Raw genomic sequence first — 17,843 nt, forward strand, 5'->3', positions numbered from 1 at the left:
CTCACAACACATCAAATACGCTATGACACAACTGCTAGAAAATCTAATAAAACTCTAGCTGCAAGAAGCTACAAAAAGATTCTGACCATGCTCAGGTACTAACAACTAATGTAGAGACAGCCAGACATTGCACCAAGAAATACAGAAATATCCATGGAATAAGCAGAGAGGCAGCAGTGTATGGGCACAGCATGGAAACTGGATATTTCCATGGGTTGCCTTTCAACACCCCATTTGGGACTGATGCCATGAGACCCACATGACCTCTGAAACCTCACACTGTTTACAGCCATGTCTCAAACACCCTCCCAACTCCTGGAATTGCCTTAGGAGTGAAGCATGCTGGCATGGCTCTGGAGGTAAACACAGCATTTCTGGAGTGCAGCTGTTCCTGGCTTGCTCAAACCACAAGCTGATGTGTTCAGTTCTGTCTGCACTCTGCTGTGCAAGTTCATAACCACAAGTATGGGACTGGACATTTTTCTTCATTTAGAAGACTTCATAGATTCACAAAAGTAGTCACTATATACATTTTTAATTCCCCCCCACCCCTTTACTCCTGTTAAGGAGTATGTTGGTAACCATATGATACTGCTGCATTGAGTGTCAGGGTTCAAGAAACAGAACTCAACATAAGCACATAAAAAGGAGTACCACATGCACTACTGAAAAATGTTGCAGTGACTTACAGATACTAATTCCAGCAGAAGACTTTCATAGAGTGTAACTATATATACTCCTGCAACTAATTCAAGACACAATACAAAAACTGAAATTACATTGGCTTTACTGCTTCACAAACCAAAATCTTCATTAGACACACCCCATGCACAGCCATCCACGTTTACAAAACTACCAACTACTCAGATTTATCTTAACAAAAGCAGCTCCTTAAATGAATCAATCACTTCAAGAACTGTTAGTCTGCTAATTCAGACTGGACATAGTGACATACTTGCTAGGTAGTATGGAATGATATTTCTGTTACACCTGGATTATATAGAATAGGACTACAAATTCTGGATTTATAAAAACCAAGGCTTATTTTGGGAACTGAATGTTTTTTACTGAAGCTTACAAATATGACAAGTAAAATAGACTACTTATTGTAACTAAGATTTTTTTTAAAGTTACCAGGATCTAGGTGATCAAGTATTCAGACAATATCAAGTAGAAATATTGAAATGTAAGTAAGAATAGACATTTTAAATAAATTTTTGATTGTGATACACAATTCAGCTAGGCACACTGATTAATGTTATCTAGAGCCCAAACACTAAATTATGTGCTCATGTAAGATATAATATGCAGAGAGACTTGAGAATATTTTATATTTTGAAGCAATAAATATAAATTCAAGCTGCATCAACAATATAACCAATGAACTAAACAGATGTGGGTGCACAAAGCTTAAAGGAAAAATCTTTCCTTCTCTGCCACAAATGTCCTACTTTGCATCATAAAAACATCTAATTTCTTCATTTGTGCAGTTTGAGCCAAGAGCTGTCTTTTAATCTTTGTTTCACCCCAAGGAAATCTTCCATCATATTCTTTGCATTTTCAGTCCAGAGTTATGTACAATCCCAGATATTCTCCTTTCACATATATCACCACATTCAATGTGCATTTTCGGACTGGAAAAGAAGCAGGACACTGATTACACTATTATTTCAAAGTCCAGGACATCAGGGTTAATGTATTCCATTCACTCATATTGCATATAAAACAAACAGACCAACAAACTAAAAACCTCCCCCGCAACTATGATTATTGCTATGACAGAAGTGACAGATTTTTTTTTTTTTGGTTGGATAGTTGTTTCCTCCATCTGCTTGAAAAATGGAGAAAAACATATTTTAAGCATATTGTCCCTAATAGTTACCATAAATCTCCAAAAAGACTTGCTGAAACCTGAGATATTATCACTTCACATCTCAGAGTCCTACTTGGTCTTTAGATCAGCAGTGTATTTCAGCTAAAATTATACACAGTGTTTTCTTCAGGAAATTTGTATTTCTCATCACAGAAGAGAACAATAATAGGATAAGCCTCCTTTGTAAAACATATTAAGCATAAAAAAAAAAAAAAAAAGTCAGAAGAGGCTAAAAATGTCCCATCCATGACATCATCGCAATGCAGCAGATGAAAGGAAAACAATTTTGCACAGGACTCATCTTTTTTTTATCCAGAGCACCAGATCACATTTAAACCCAGGAGGGCTTGGTACATCCTTATCACCTATCATCTATATCATAAATGGAAATCTGAATGTGGGGAGAGCCACAGGAAAAGAGGGTTTGTGAAACACCATAGAGAAGGAAATTGCATCCTCAGTGTTGGAGTCACACATATTCCTTGTTTTCTCCTGAGCAATTCCAGATGGGGATCAGGCACAAAGAACAAATGTGGAGATATTAATTCAGATTGCTTTCATCAATTAAGTTATCACTAACTTCTGTGAATGAATTAGAACATGCAGATGAACACACACATTCAGTTTTAAAAATGTGATGGAGAAATAGAGGTATAAAAGGAATAATAGAGAGTATAAAGAAAAAAGCAGCTGAAACATCTAACTGAAAAACACATGAAAGCAAAATTTAATGTTTTAAAACTTTATCCAAATTAAAATTAATCATAAGAAGAAAAGAGTCCCCACAAGCATGGACAAAATTAGCAAACATCAAACAAAAAGCAGCATAATTACTGTATAGAAAACGTACCAACCAAAAAAACCACAGCTGATGAAGCAACCCAGCGAACAACAAGGTCCTAAAATTGTTTCATGTAATGAGAGTAACCTTCAAAGCCTCAAGATGGACATTACTACATAGCTGCTTGCAAGGGGAGAACAGACAGAGGCAGCACACGAGATTTTCTCCTTTAATTTTTTATTTCATTTGAGAGTACCAAAGCATGCCAAGCCATAAAACCCCCCAAAAATAAATACAAAAAAAGCCCCTGGCAAGTCTGAATCTTGTGCAAAGAGAGGAAGAGGTCATTTAGAACACTGCTGAACCAAGAATATTGAAATGACATCTGAACACAAGCAAACTATGCTGTTTTAAAGCTGTCCAGATTTCTGAAGGAATATTTGTAAGAAGAATTGGCTGCAGATCCTGGGAGCATATGGAATGCATAGAGGCCACCTACAGCAAACTGAGAATTCCACAGAAAAACAGGTAAGCCATTGATAGCCCACTCCCAAAAAACCTGGAACACTGAAGAGACATGGGCAAAACAAGGAAATTTATGTATACTGTACATATATTGGCTGTTACATGCCAATTCTGCTGAAGCACAACTGACTAAAAGACTGTCTGCTGAAAAAGACTGAAGAGGGCAAAACCAAAAGTTTCAAGAAAACAAAATGTGCTAAAATGTGATAAAAGTAGAAGATAAAAGAGACAACTGAACTGCATGAGTATGATAAAGAATTCACAATAAAATTCACAATATTGTGCACCCATAAGGCCACGCCAAAACAAAATGCTGGAAAGATTGCATCCATTAGGACAGGCCTTAATGGATTAATTTTCATGACTAAGAAAAAAAAAGCTTTTTATCAGAGGTTTTATTACTCAGCATATTTAGGTGATGAGCAAGAATTCACTGTTTCAACCTCCAACAAGTTCCAAAATCATTGCCAGGGAAAGAGGCAAAAGGAAAAGTGGAACTCTGCTGCAGCCCAATTCCACTAGATACTAGTTAAAAAAAAAAACAAAAAACAAAAACAGTTTAAATGGTCTGCCTTCTTTTTCAAGATCAGTCCTTTGAACACCTGAATCCTCCTCTCTTCCAGCACCAGCATCATTAACTGAAAAGAGATCTGCCAAAAGGCAATTAAGCTCTGGCAGGTTGTTCCATGCTATGATAAACATTACAAAAGTGGAGATTCAAAGGCAAAAATCTATCTTTAGCAACAGCATATTTTAAATTTGGGTGAGCAGGAAAGAACAGCCACTGGACAAAACAGAGCCACCACATTGTTTGCTGCAATTTCTGTTTCTTTCCTGTTATTAGTTAATAGGTAAGCTGAGCTCTGGTGCATTCAAAAGTTAATAAATTCCTCATTTTTAAAGTGAAGTGAGAACCAAGAAGAAAGCTTTTCTTTTGGTTTCTTTCTGATAGAGCTCAGCAGGAAAACTAAAGAAACCTTCCTAATACACACATGTAGGAACCTGAATTCATGACAAAGCTAAATAAACTGGATATAGTAACAACAAGCTTTCTGCTTTTCTGCACTACAGCACTGCTGATCCTCACTTTTTAAAGTGGAGTGCCTTGAAGAGCATAAAAGTGAAGTGAAGGCCAGATAGAGACCATGTCCATGGATAAATCTGTTCTGGTGGTGTCAGCAAAGAGCTACACTGCAAGCACTGAGGAAATCAGTGTAGGACAAACCAATGCCTGGGTTTTATATCTATTAGGAAAAGCAACTGTATTGCATTTTACATTCAAACTGAACATGCCTAAATTAACTTTCTCCTCCCACTTCCCAGTTCTTGGTCATACTTTATCAAGTTCTCATACCAAAAATACCTGAGCCGGTACTCAAAGAAAGGTGCACTAGACAGGAAAAGAGTGGCAACATATGGAGAAATGCTTCAACCACCATCTCAGGAGCATCATTTCATTCTAAATTTCTTCCACAGCTGCAGGGTGAACATCTTGACACCCTGAGAAGTCAAAGAGATATGAGCAGGATTCCTGCATGAACACAAAACAGAACTAATGACCATAAAATTACCATCATTCACAAAGTAATTTTTCACATTTCAGCCAGTTCTTTGCCATGTATAACAGTTTTCCTGATAGCCACATGCCAGGGCAGACTCCAATAATTAACACATTTCTGGATATGCGACGAGATAGGGGTGAGCAGAAAACTCTTGCCACCCTCCACACTTCATGGAGTCAGAGGCTCAGGGTAGAGTTCATAAGTTTCTTTCTCCAGACATGCTACGAATGTATTTGAGCTGCAACATCTCTTTGAAGATCTTACCTTGCAAGATGTTCCCAGTTATACTGTGAAAGGCAAATTTCACAAATCTGTCAAGATATGTCAAGATTCCACCACGTTTGTCAGCTAAGAAGAAGTACACTTGATTCTACCTTAGACAAACACAATTCTACTTTAGACACTCACTGCCTGGGACTTATATTTGTGTCACGTTTGCCAAATAACAGCTGAAATAATACACAATTGAATACTGCTATCCAGGGGGAAAAGAAGTATTTAGACCATAAACAAACAGGATCGAATTACCCAGAAGTACACGCCTTGCAGCAAGCACAAGAAACAACAGCAAATAACAAACATAAATATTCTTCAAAAGCATCTGGCAAAATTCACCATAATGAATTCAAAATATTCAAGCAATTATTTCCAGCCAAACACTTATTTCCTTCAGAACTGAGATTCTTAGCATTTTATTATTTTCTTTACCGTCAAGGCATATTTCTTCAGCGGTTTGACTTTTTTTCCCCCTGCCATTTGGCTAAGCAACTAAGTAACTTATTCAGTAACTTCCAGATGACCTAGCAAATGAAATTGATTTGGATTAAATAGCAACAGATTATTTCAATGGTTAAGCAGTCATGGGTATGCCAGCAACATAACAGATCTCAAATACATTCAACTAATCCTATCAAGTATGTTTTTACTTATTTTGCACTAAACATCTATTTTATGGTCCATTTCTCCATACCTTCTAATCACGGCTCAGTTTCAATGTAAAAAAAACCTGAAATCCCAAACTGAAAAGCACATAGAATCACAACAAAGATAATTTCCTGAATAAGAGGTACATAAGGGACTGCTATGGAATTACTAGTGTTTACAACTATAAGCATATTTACTGCTTTCCATCCTTTACAGGACAGATTTGTTACAGTTGAAAGCTTTCCCTGCAGGGCCGTTTAGAGAAGCACATATATCCCACAGATATTCCATAACCCATAAAGTCATCTCAGTAAGGCACAACACAACTGTTCTCCTGGGGTTTTTTGAGAGTACAAGGGCAAGAGAAGGAAAGGGACATGGAAAAAGGAAGGAAAAGGTGTGCATGCAGGAGAGGGAAACTATACCTCTAGTTTAGAGCTGAAAAGATTTAAAGTCATCTAAACCAGAAGTCTTTTCCATTCCCCACATTTTGCTCGCTCATATTTTGTTTATTTTTCTGACTCATTACTCAAAAATTTCCTAGATCTTAATCAAGTCTAACAATGCTTCAGAGGAAACAACTCCAAAATGGAACGGAGAGAAAGTCTTATTTAGGAATTCTTCATAAGCCATCAAGTTATAAAAACTCAGGATATCCTCCAGGAATGGTAAGAAAAATGCTACATAATAAAGTACAATATCCTTAAATCATCAAAACATGACTTGGCTCTGAATTCTGGATGTCAAGAGCTTAGATGGTGACTGTTTATTCTTATACTGCACTCATGTTTGTAGTACTCCAGATTCTTCCAGGAGTGGAGTTTGAAATGAATTTAAGACTCAAGCCAAAAGTGCCACAGACGAGGAAATCCTGAAACATATCAGCAGATCAGTGGTCAGCAAAGATATCTGGACAAACTATATGACTCACCCAGTCTCCCCAAAAAGCCTCTGTTGTCACAGAGCCTCCAAAAGAAGCAGCTTTCTACTCCATTTTAAATTATCACCTTGGCTGACACCAGACTACACACAATGCACTTCATCAAAAGCCTCATCAATGAGCATTTGAAAAATTATTCACTTTACCCACACAATAGCACCTCTCATTTTTATTAGCTCTACATAATTCTCTTATCCAGCTTCAAATAAAATACATGAGCAAATGATGTTGCATCTATTTTTATAGTGACTATGTTTCTTTGTTTCTTTGGAGATTTAAAAGTAAAGACCATCTCATTGCTTTATTTATGAAATATGAAAATTTAAAAGACAAAGCAGACTAATAGGAGAATAAATTCAAATAAAGATATTTTGTAAACACATTCTAGTTCAACAAAATGACATTTGTTCCTAAGATATCCTTTATCCTATTAGATTCAACCTTGGCAAAAACAAGTCTAAGTAAGACTGCAAAAGTTTTCACTAAAGCATTTCAGTCTTTTCTGAGGCTGGGTTTGGAATTCATGGTGCAGGGAAGGCTGAAAGCTATCAGTATACAAGAAACAACTACATGTATTAGCATGTACATGCTAGGCTTGCCATCTAATACTAAATGCCCATGTACAATAATCTTATTTCTTAATAATCTATTTTAATTAGATAGCTACATGAAACAGAGTGCCACGACATCATATTATTGATAAGTAGTCACACCCTCTCGTCCTCCTCCTCAGAAAACCCAACAACAGAACCAAAAATGTAAGCAGAGTGACAATTTTACATCTACTGCTGAGGACAATAACCAACATTTCCACTTTCGTGCAAGACTGCAGAAATAAACACCACAGAGAACATCAGGCATTAAAGCAGTTCCTCAGAAGTACAGAACACTATCTCTACCTGCCGTGACACAAATCCTCCTTCCTTGCAGCAGCACTGTCACTTGTGCAGTTAAATCATTTTTGCATTGCCAATCAGTACCAAAGCCAAGCAAATACCTGCTTGTTTCTAAGAGAAATAATCAGCAGTGCTGTCAACTGCACTTCAGTTTCCTGGCAGATCACTGCAACATCCATGTAGGCTCTGCTTGCTCTCAGCTTTCCACACTGGCAGATTTGCAGCAACCACCAACCGTCTCATGCTACCCCAGTCAAAACCAGTAAAAAAAAGAACCAAATAGCTGTACTGACAGCTGGGGCTATTACCCATGCAAGCATAACATTCAGTGAGGTATGGCTGAAATGTCAGATAATTATTTGAATTCAGGAATTACTCTTCATATCAGAGAAAATTACTAATACAAAACCAGTCTAACAGCTTAATAGCTGCATTCAATATCCTCAGCCATAAAACATGGGGATTGGAACCAAGACCTCTGGGAGATGCATTTAATTCTGAAAGAGAAAACAATTAATAGCTCATATGCTCTTCTAGATTATCACATTTTTCTGTTAATGACAGAGTGCTTGTGACAAACACATGGGATTGCCAGTCAGTATGGCCAGGTTAAAGCACAACTTGCAGATTCTGCTGTCTTTCAGGGCAGAAGCAATAAGCCCTGAGAGAACTTAGCCTGAGAACCAAAGTTCTCAAGTGCCCTCTTTAAGACTGCCTGGTTTCTTTGGTACAATTTCAAACCCATGGGACAAAACCAGAAACAGAGCTCCTCTCATGGAATGGGATGGGAGGGAAGATGGAGACTCATTATTACAAGCAGGAACACTTCCAGGTGAGTTCTTCTGGTCTCCAAAGAAACCTAATATGCTTTTAAAAGAATAAAAAGTAGATTTAGCAGGGGAGAGCCCCAATGAAGTAAAAGGAGCACAAGCAATTTAACAAGAATTTTAACCACTAGCATACGAACAGTTTGAAATGGCTGTGTAAGAAGATGTTACTTTACATGTCCCTTTCCCAGCCACAGGCATTGGCCCCTTTCTTATCTTACCCTCCTGCACAAAAACATGTGCAAAGAAAACGGACCCCTCACCAAGAAGAACCAGCTGCAAACTCTGATTTACAAGAAAATGTATGAAGCACTGCATTGGCATGAGCCATTTCATCCAGTCCGGTGAAACCTGGAAATTGCCCCTTTTAACAATATTAGCATTACACACACTGACGTACCTGTTTCACAGTGTTGACATACTGCATTTCACACCATAAAACACAGGAAAAGCAAACAATTAAGTGTAATTACTATATGGTACAGAAAGATTAGGGAATTAGTAACAGCTCCAGCTGCTCAGTTTGGTGGAAAAGTTTTTCTCCCATCCTAAACCCATTCACACAACACGATAAATTGAATATTAATGCAATATGTAACTTACAAAATTAGTAATGCAATTTTTGGGCTGCTTGAATCAAGAAAAAGATTGTTCTTATCTCAGACTTGAAAGACCTTTGTGTTTACAAATCCACAGTAGGCTCTGCCTTAGAGCTTACACATGTGAAACAGATTAAGAGGCACCACAGTGGGGGTTAATGTCTCAAACTTTCTGCTGGCTACATCATCAGTCCCCTGCTGCTATTTTCTATCCCAAGTAAAGATTCAGCATCATTTACCATATACACTTCACCGCTCGCTTTTGCTTTAACAAGTCTCCACACATTAATCTTAACTACAGTTACTCCAAACAGGTATGACTTGGGCATACGATACCCTGCAACATGAAATCACCATTCAGCTTTGATCCCAAATGTCCACTGCTTTGGAAATGATGCTTCTGCCACTTTATCAATCAGGAAGCAGAAAAAAGATAAAAGTTATCAGCTACAATTTTCATCTGTGGGGCAAAAACCACAAAAGACTTTTTCTTGAAGACCCAAGTCCTAAAATTTGGAGTTTGTGTGAAAAAAAGTTGTTTTCAATACAAAATAAAGTTCAGATTTACATACCTGTGTAAAGAAAAATCTTTATAGAAGGAAAATAATATTAAATGCTCAAATAGAGGCTAGAGTGTTTTAAATCTCATTATTTTTAAGATGTATTTTTTTTTAGGGAACCTGACTCACGATCTTTGAATGCACTCAGCTGCCAACACAGCATGTAGGAAGAAAGCATTAGAGACTGCACATATCTGCACAGCAAGGCATTTGGAAAGATGGCCTGAACAAACATTAAAAAAATAGGTTTGAGGACACAAGAAACTTTCTTAAATTACTCTTAATGTAACTGGTATGCAAAGATTGCTGTTCCAAACAACATTTTGAGATGCAACTGAAGGAAAAATAATCTATTTTACTGGGAACACAATCCTTTATCTAGGCTCATTACCTCACTTCAGTGATATGTTCCAGAAGATTTCACAACAGATTAAGAAAAAAATGCTGCTGTTTCAAGAGACACCTTCTTTAAAAGATGTGCAAACACAGACACATACCCTAAAAAAAGCTCCCAATTTGACAAAAGAGAAAATATTAATATCAGGAGTCCCTTTGTGTGCAGGAAAAGCAATAATTACACTGAATAGCAGATATAAATTGCCAGCACTAGCACAGAAAAGACTTGCCAAAGCTGAGCTGACCCAGCCTGCAGCTAGGAAGAAACTTGCTTTCCCCAGGGTCCCCTGCCACAAGGAGAGCTGCAAGACCCAGGGGAGAATGGACATCCACCTCCCTTCCAGACATTTTCTCCACAGCAGGAGCAACCTCATCCCAGCCTTTTGGCCAGTGGAAAAGAATTTTGTTTTTGCCTAGACTGCTGAGATCTCTAAAAAAGCCTTTGAGGACTACAGGGATTTAGAGCAGATCACCTGGAAAGTTTAAGCACAACATTTAAGTACCTAATGTCCCATTCTGCCTAGAAGGAACTGAAGATAGGACATATGCATGTAAAAGAACAAAAATGGAAACAGAATAGAATATTTAACATCACAATAGGTACTAGTCAGGATTTTGCTTTGCACATTATGGTACTGCTGCATTTTGCCTTTGGTCAGAATTTTCCCCATTAAAACAAAGGGGATGGAGAGAGCAGAGGAATAATTGAAAAAAAATCACATTAAAGATCTTGAAATATTCCAGAGACCTCAACAGTCCTCAAAAAAACTAGTCCATTCTATTTGAAAAGAATGAGGAGGAATTTGCATGCACTTTTACAGCTTTCATGTTATTTTAGGAATTATGAGAAGATTGAAGAGATTAGGCTTCTCTCTCTATATCTCTTCCCAAGTACTGGAGGACTTATATACTTTTCTCCACAGAGCAATAAAGAAAGCTAGAAACAGTCATCACATACTTTTGAGTGGCAAAAGATTTGCCTTAGAAGTCCCAAATTTTTCAACATAAAAATGCTATTTACCTGCATTGCTTAGGATCTCGACAGCACAGGAATAATCAGAATTTCCACAGATTATAGTTCTAATTTCCGGTGACCAAAAGAAAAAAAACCACCCCACCTTAACTCTGTCAACAGAGCCAGCTGCAGTCTCCATACAGCACATTATTAAGAGAATTGTTTACCAATTTACACTTATGCACAGCATTGCAAGACAAGGGTGAAGGGTGTTGATCAGGTATTGCTGACAGAATACACAGAAAAACATTTGGCTGCACAGATGTTGCTGAATCTTTATAACTCCAAGTGATATAGTAAATGGAAAAACACAGCTCAGTTCTCAAAATAAAACCAGAATATGCAAGCTTAGGGTGCAACATAAAATAAATGCAGTAATAACCAAGTGATCATATACTAATAAAATGAAAATGTCAGACTCTGGAATTAAAATGACAGAATTTCTTAATGGCTGCTCTTCAAAACAGAAAAAAATATTGCACAAGTTAAAGAAATCCAGTGCCTTAATCTAAGAGGCTTTCCAGTACTTTTTGCCAAATTATCAAGCAGCCTGTGTGAAACTGTGGGCGTTATAGCTCGAGTTCTGCTTCTTGCTTCAGTGAAAACTACTTAGATGTTTGTCAAAAACCCAAGTATTGTCTGTTCTACAAATGTTTGCTTCCTTCAAGCTACAAAATTCTACATTCTCTTTGCTGATGTGTAATTACACATCAGACACCTAAGTCACTTCAGCCTGACAAAACAATCATATTTCAATTCAGAGCGCCCTCTCAGCCTGGTGATAAGAACATCTGCTTAAAGTGGCAGAGGAGAGGAGGAATGGAAGTGGAAATGCTTTCCTGGGAATTCATGATGTGTTTTCAGCTGGATAAATTCTCTATTGGGATCCTGGATAAAATCTGTGGTATCATCACTTCGGACTCTTGATGTTCAGTTCAGTGTAACAAATGTTCTCTGAAACTATACAGCAAGAGGGGCCCTTAAGGGAGGACTGTCTGCTTATTACGTGCAGTGGAGCTGCAGCCTAGGTTAAAAATGCATTTTAAGTGTATTAAAATGCTTAAGAAAAAAACATTTTTAAGACTTAAGAGCTACTACCGATCATTCCCAGAGTCTTTGCAGCACCCCTGGGCAAGCAGAGCAGCACAGACAAGGTCCACAGCTACATATTTGAGACTGAAAGGGTGGGCAGTGATGCCACTGCTGCACTCAGGGCTGTGCCCTGAGGACAGACCACAAAATTAAGATAACTGAGTGAGCCTACCTCTTTCTTCCTCCCAGCCCTAACCAATGCAGGCTGCAACTGTAAGTCCAGATCAAAGCTACACCTGCAGTGGCAGTAGTTGGTCATCCCACAACAGTAAAGCCACAGAACACCGGATGTTCAACACGGGGAATGTTCAGAGGAGCACTGGCAGTGAGGTAGCAAAGCTACCTGCATGAACAAAGCCAACATTCTGATCTCAGAGATTCAGGAGGTACTAGGAAGGAAATTGCTTCCAAAGATATTGATGGATGTATCTGCATGCACAGTTACATTCTGAAGGTAAGAGAACCAAAAGGAACATTTTCAGGTAGCTCTACAGAGGCACTGTGTGTTCTAACAGGGCCAGTACTGTTTGCTCTTTTCTGGATTACAACCTGAGTCTCTAAAGGAGTTTATCCCTTCAAAAATCAGATTACAGTAAGGCAAAAAAGGTAATGGGGAAAATGTTTATTTCTGCCCAATTAGCATATTCTTGTATAATAACTTCATCAAGTCATGAACTAATGATTTTTTTGCCTCATCTCAAGAGCTGATGTACTTGGAGCACAGACTCATTTCCTGCCATGCATTCCACCATTGATAACTGAAAAGTCTGAGGGAGGAACTGTTCTTTGAACAGAACCTGGTGGACTTTTCAGCTCTCGGTGTTCTACTTCTTCTCTTGAAAAAAATTACAGAATTAGAAGCCTGACACAAGCTATGCTAGGTATGACCAAAATTTAGTGATATGGAAGTCTCTCCCTCTGTTCTCTTTCAAGCTGTGTCATTTTCCCAGTTCAAGCTGAAGCTGCCCTTTAATTAATTCAGCTGGTAGTTCTAATTACGTTCTTATGACAAGTTTTAGCAATACACTCTGAGTGATTATCTCAAGAGAAAAACTAATTCTATAACTGTAATACAAATTCCAGTTTATTGTATTAGCCCTCTCAAGTGCTTCATGTAAGTCTCCTGATCATGACTTTTAAAGCATACATCAATGTTTACAAACACCATACATAACAAACAATGTTTACAAGCTGCTGCCGAACCACAAAATGTAATGTTGTCTACAAGCAATAGACTAGCAAACTAAAGTGAGCTTGTAAAGCAAATTCTGAAATGGCACATCAGGTGAGTGTTTCACAGAACAGCAAAGGCACAATCTTTGAACTCTAGAAAAACCCTCAAAAAGGTTACAAAGTTACCTCCAAAGACTGAGGCAGTGCAAACCAGTAGTTTGTATAACATCCCCTCTTGTTTTCCGCGCCTGTTAACTACATTTTCCTCCTGGCTGGTCCTCCAGTAGCAGATCTCCTATGAGAATTTAAATGTTTTACACAGAACATTGTATCACAGTTCACAGTTGCAATAATTTTAATTTCTGTAGTCATCGTTCACAAGACACACCCAATCACGTCATCCTAACTTCTCAGAAAACCAGAGTTGTATTTTTTCTGCTTATTTCCAGTCCCCTTTCATTGATATTCCTGCCACTGTAACTCTGCTGAAAGTATAAACCAAAGTTCTCCCTTGCATCCTTCAGCACTGTGCCATAACAACAGGCTTTTAATCCCTACATCTCTTTTTATTCAAGCCATTCATGTAAATATATGCCTTTAATAAGATCTGTATTCATATAGTTAAAATGCATCCCAGAAAAGTGTATGTATGGCCAATAATAATGAAATTTTTTTTCACCTTTTCTGTTATTTCTTTCTCCAAGTTCAAGTGGATAATCACCAAATTTTTTGAAGTTGTACCTGACATACTACTGCATGACAAATCAGCAAAGTAAATCTACAACTGTGAGGCAAAACTTACTGTTAATTCTGAAATGACCACATAAATAGAAGTTTGACCTTCAAAAATATGTTCTTTTCCTTTCTGGTAAATTGTTTTTTTCTTGTTTTGATTGACTCCCTAAGTGGCTCTGAAGCACTGCTTATCCTTACAATAACTGAAAGGTGCCACTCACATTCTATGTTCATCTAATGTACAGGGGAAGAAAATCACAGAAAATAACTTCTAAAAGGAGAAGTATTCACATAACATACAAATATAGATATTCTTATTTATACTGAATAAATCAAATATATTGCTATAATATTTTATGTGAATCTCTGCACATTCTAAGCACCTTCATAATCACCTTCGTGTATGCCTTGCTTTCCAGTTTATTTAGGGGGGGTTTAGCATCTTTTTAGTAATAACTTCTTTCCATAAAGATGACTTTTTAAGAACATGCAACTGTAATGGAACTGTAGAAACTGAAAAGTTTAAAAGTTGCATGCTATTTAAATTAGAAATCTAGTAAGTGTCTTAAGTTCAAAAAAAGATCCCAGAAATCAACTTCTTCGGAAGGGAGTTAATTTCTTTGTATGAAGAATACAATTAACCTTTACGGGCCTTTGATTGACTCTCGGTGCCCCCTAATAAATGAGAAGGACAGTGAAATTAAATGAATAATATACTTTTACACGTTCCTCTAATTGTCATACAACTTTTAGACCCTCTAAAACTGAGAATTTCTCTCCGAATCTCTCTCCCCGACTCCGAGGCAGAGCTGCAGTCCTTGCTCAGATTTCTTTCTATTCGCATGATGATCGAGCAAACTCCTCCAGCACTCCACCCTCCCGACACACGCGGAGTCAAAATTATCTTAGTGGTTTGGGTTTGGTTAGGAGCCGAAGATCCTCCCTTGTACAACAACGGAGCGCTCAGCAGCTCCAGCGGCGAGCTCGGCTGCCGCCCAGCACCGCCGGGCTGCCACGGCGGAGCCTCACGGGGAAAACAAAACCTCGTCTCGGATAAAGGCTGTACTGTACTTACAACGGGCAAAAAACCCAGCCCCGAATGAAAGGCATCTCATTACTCGCAGCTACTTGAAATTCACACAGCCCTGCCCGCGCGTCCGAGACCCCCGGCTCCGTGCGGCGCCGGGCTGGGAGCAGCCCCGGAGCGCGGACCCGCGGCAGCGGCACCGCCACGCAGGTGAGCCGGCGACAGGTCCGTGCCCGCGGGCAGGGGAGCCAGCAGGACCCGCGGCAGCTGCCCCGGGGCCAGCCCCGCTCCGTCGCCCGCCGAGCGAGCCGCGGCCGCCGCGCCGAGTCCCGCGCCCGCGGCGATCAACAGGCGCCGGACCCGCTCCGCTCCGCGCCCCGCGGGGCAGCGCCGCGTACCTGCCGGGATGGAGCCGCCCCGTCCCGCCGCCTCTCCGCGCCGCTCGCTCCGGCCGCGGCCGCCCCGAAAGTTTCCTGACGTCAGCGCGGGCGGGCGGCGCGGGCCCCGCCCGCCGCCGGGCCGGGCCGGGCCGGGCCGGGCCGCTGCTCCCGGGCTCCCCCTGCCTCCCGCCGCCACCGCCGGGGCTGGCGGCGGGGCGCACGGGCGCGAAGAGCAGGCGGCGCCTCAGGAAGTCAGGAACGCGGTTTGGTAACTCCGCATCTCCTGAAGAAAAGACAGTAGACACATTGGTGTCGGTTAAAGCGGCGATGGATTTTGCAGGGTACAGGTGCGCAACATCGCACTTACTTTGGAGAGCGCCTGTGGCATGCGCGCCCCGTTAAAATGAGCTTCAGAAACACCAGAACGGCGTAAACCAATATATTTTTATGACAGTCGTGGTATGTGCAAGTTAGGCGCAAAGTTTTTCCTGATGAAAGGCAGGGAATTCATGTCTGCCATACTTTTATTCCTGGTGGGCTTCTGCCAATAATAGGGCATGAAGTGCCTGTGGAAAGGCAGGAAACTCATCTATTATTCCTCTCTGATTATTTTTTCTTAACAGCACATGAAAGATGCCATTCATTTGACATTAATCGGTAGACAAACCTTGAGAATGGCCATTTAGAGAGTAGAGCAAAATATATCACTGAAATCAAAGCAAAGGCATTTTGCCTGCAGCAGGTGTGTTCCTGTTTTAAAGACAAGATGGCAAACGGTTCAGGGTTGCAATTTATGGTCCAGAGTGGAAAGTTTCTTGACAGAAAAAACCATGAAGGGTAGAAGTAAGGAGTAGGCAAAAATCAGTAAGTGCTAGATAATGCCATGCATAAATATGAAATATGTAAAAATTTAATTAGTGTGGTTGTCTTTTCCATTCATGGTTAAAATAAAAACCAAACCAAATCAAACTCCAAAACAGGTACACAAAACCCAAGTAAATTAGTGGTTGTCTGCTCTAGACATCTGAAAGTGACTGAAATTTTCCACCAGTTTAGTCTCTCAAGTAAAGGAAACACATACTAACTTTTCACATTGTTTCAGAGTTATTTGTAAACTTTGCTAGGGAGCTAACAAGCTAAATCCCAAAACATAAATAGAAAATGAATTCTGAAAAAAAAAGGAAAATGGAAAACATTTCGGGAAAATGTATGAATTTTCAATTATAAATAACATCAAATCCAGGAATTGTTTTCAGCTACTGTTTTCATATACTAAACCTTAAATACTTTAGACTGGGGGGGGGGGGAACCCAAACAAGAAAAAATACCCCTACTAAACCTGTCTACAGCAATATTAAGACAGTTGAAGGAGAATCTGAGCAAAACACATTTCATTCACAGATGACACATAGTCACCATCAGAAAGAAACTTATTTTTGACTGTTGTTGTTACTGACACCTATGCCCTTACACCTTTCTGCAACATCTGGCTGGAGCTGACAACTGCATTGCATATATCTCCTCAGCCACTTGTCCCTGTCAAAAACAGTGACAGGGAGGATGGGAAGAGAGATAATCTAGGAATTGTATGAAATCATTGAAGAAAAATTAAAGTCAGCTGCTATGCAGAGACTTATTTTTTTAGTTTCTCCAAGATAAAGACACAAGTTTCAAACTTTGTGATAAAACATTTAGGCTTCAATTGCTTGTTTTTCATGTTTGTGTGGTTGTTTTTTAAAGCAACAAGGCAGTTCATGCAGTTCTTCCTTAGGCAAAACTGCAGTTCATCTCAGTGTCAGGAAGCATTTTTATCTATTTGGCATTCTACAACATACATCCAAAGTTGGTCTTTGGTTCAGATCATAAACAAGTGCTCAGCCTTGTTCAGTAAGTGTATCAATTTTAGTTTGATTAGACAAGCTCAACTGTCATCTGCAAAGCAGAACATACTCTAGACAAAGACAAAACATTTTGGCTACTGAAATACATGCTATGAATTTTTCAAAGGTGATGCAACAAGCAAGTAAAATTAGGGGAACTTTAATTTTTTTTTTTTTTTTTTTTCTGGTACCATAGCAGATTTGACACCAGAAGAAGCTAAAAAATAAATTATTATGCAGGACTGGGTTTTTACTTTCTGGGTATTCTGAAGTAAAGTATGCTTGATGAAATCAGAGTAGATTTTTTCTAAAATCAAGTTATACCATTTTAAATGCAATAAAATCTCATGTATAGAATACATTAATCAGGAAATGACATTTTTCAAAATCCCTTCTGCATGCAAAATTTTTCTCTTAAATAAAGTGAGACATTTTATAACATGAAAAAAATACTCAGTACATAGGAAGCTTTCTAGCTCTTCTGTGGTATATTTTTGACATAATCTGTACTGAAATGCTGAAATAAAAGGAATGTAGAGCAAACCTATTTTCAACTTAAATTTGCTACATAGTGCTTGAAGGAAAGAGAAGAAAATGTGACATCTTTCTTCTATGGTCAAATTTTTTTCCCCATCAACAGTGGGAACCTCAGGGTAGA

At 39.0% G+C, this 17,843-nt stretch overlaps 1 protein-coding gene across 12 annotated transcripts in view; it reads right to left on the reverse strand.

Moving 5' to 3' along the window:
* Nucleotides 1-15,442, reverse strand: part of GULP1 (GULP PTB domain containing engulfment adaptor 1) — a 144,775-nt gene extending 129,333 nt beyond the window's left edge. For 7 of the 12 annotated variants that reach the window (XM_021540935.3, XM_021540934.3, XM_021540932.3 and 4 more), the window contains exon 1: nt 15,324-15,442. The gene's annotated coding sequence lies outside the window, so the exon portion shown is untranslated. Of the gene's footprint in view, nt 1-4,533; nt 4,558-13,349; nt 13,459-15,323 lie in introns of those variants that run through there. The other 5 variants (XM_021540930.3, XM_077785152.2, XM_085585318.1 and 2 more) reach the window with 3 other exon arrangements.
* Between the last annotated feature and the right edge of the window lie 2,401 nt (nt 15,443-17,843).

The sequence above is a fragment of the Lonchura striata genome, chromosome 7 (assembly GCF_050655825.1).
Source record: "Lonchura striata isolate lonStrDom1 chromosome 7, ASM5065582v1, whole genome shotgun sequence".
Classification (NCBI taxonomy): Eukaryota; Metazoa; Chordata; class Aves; order Passeriformes; family Estrildidae; genus Lonchura; species Lonchura striata.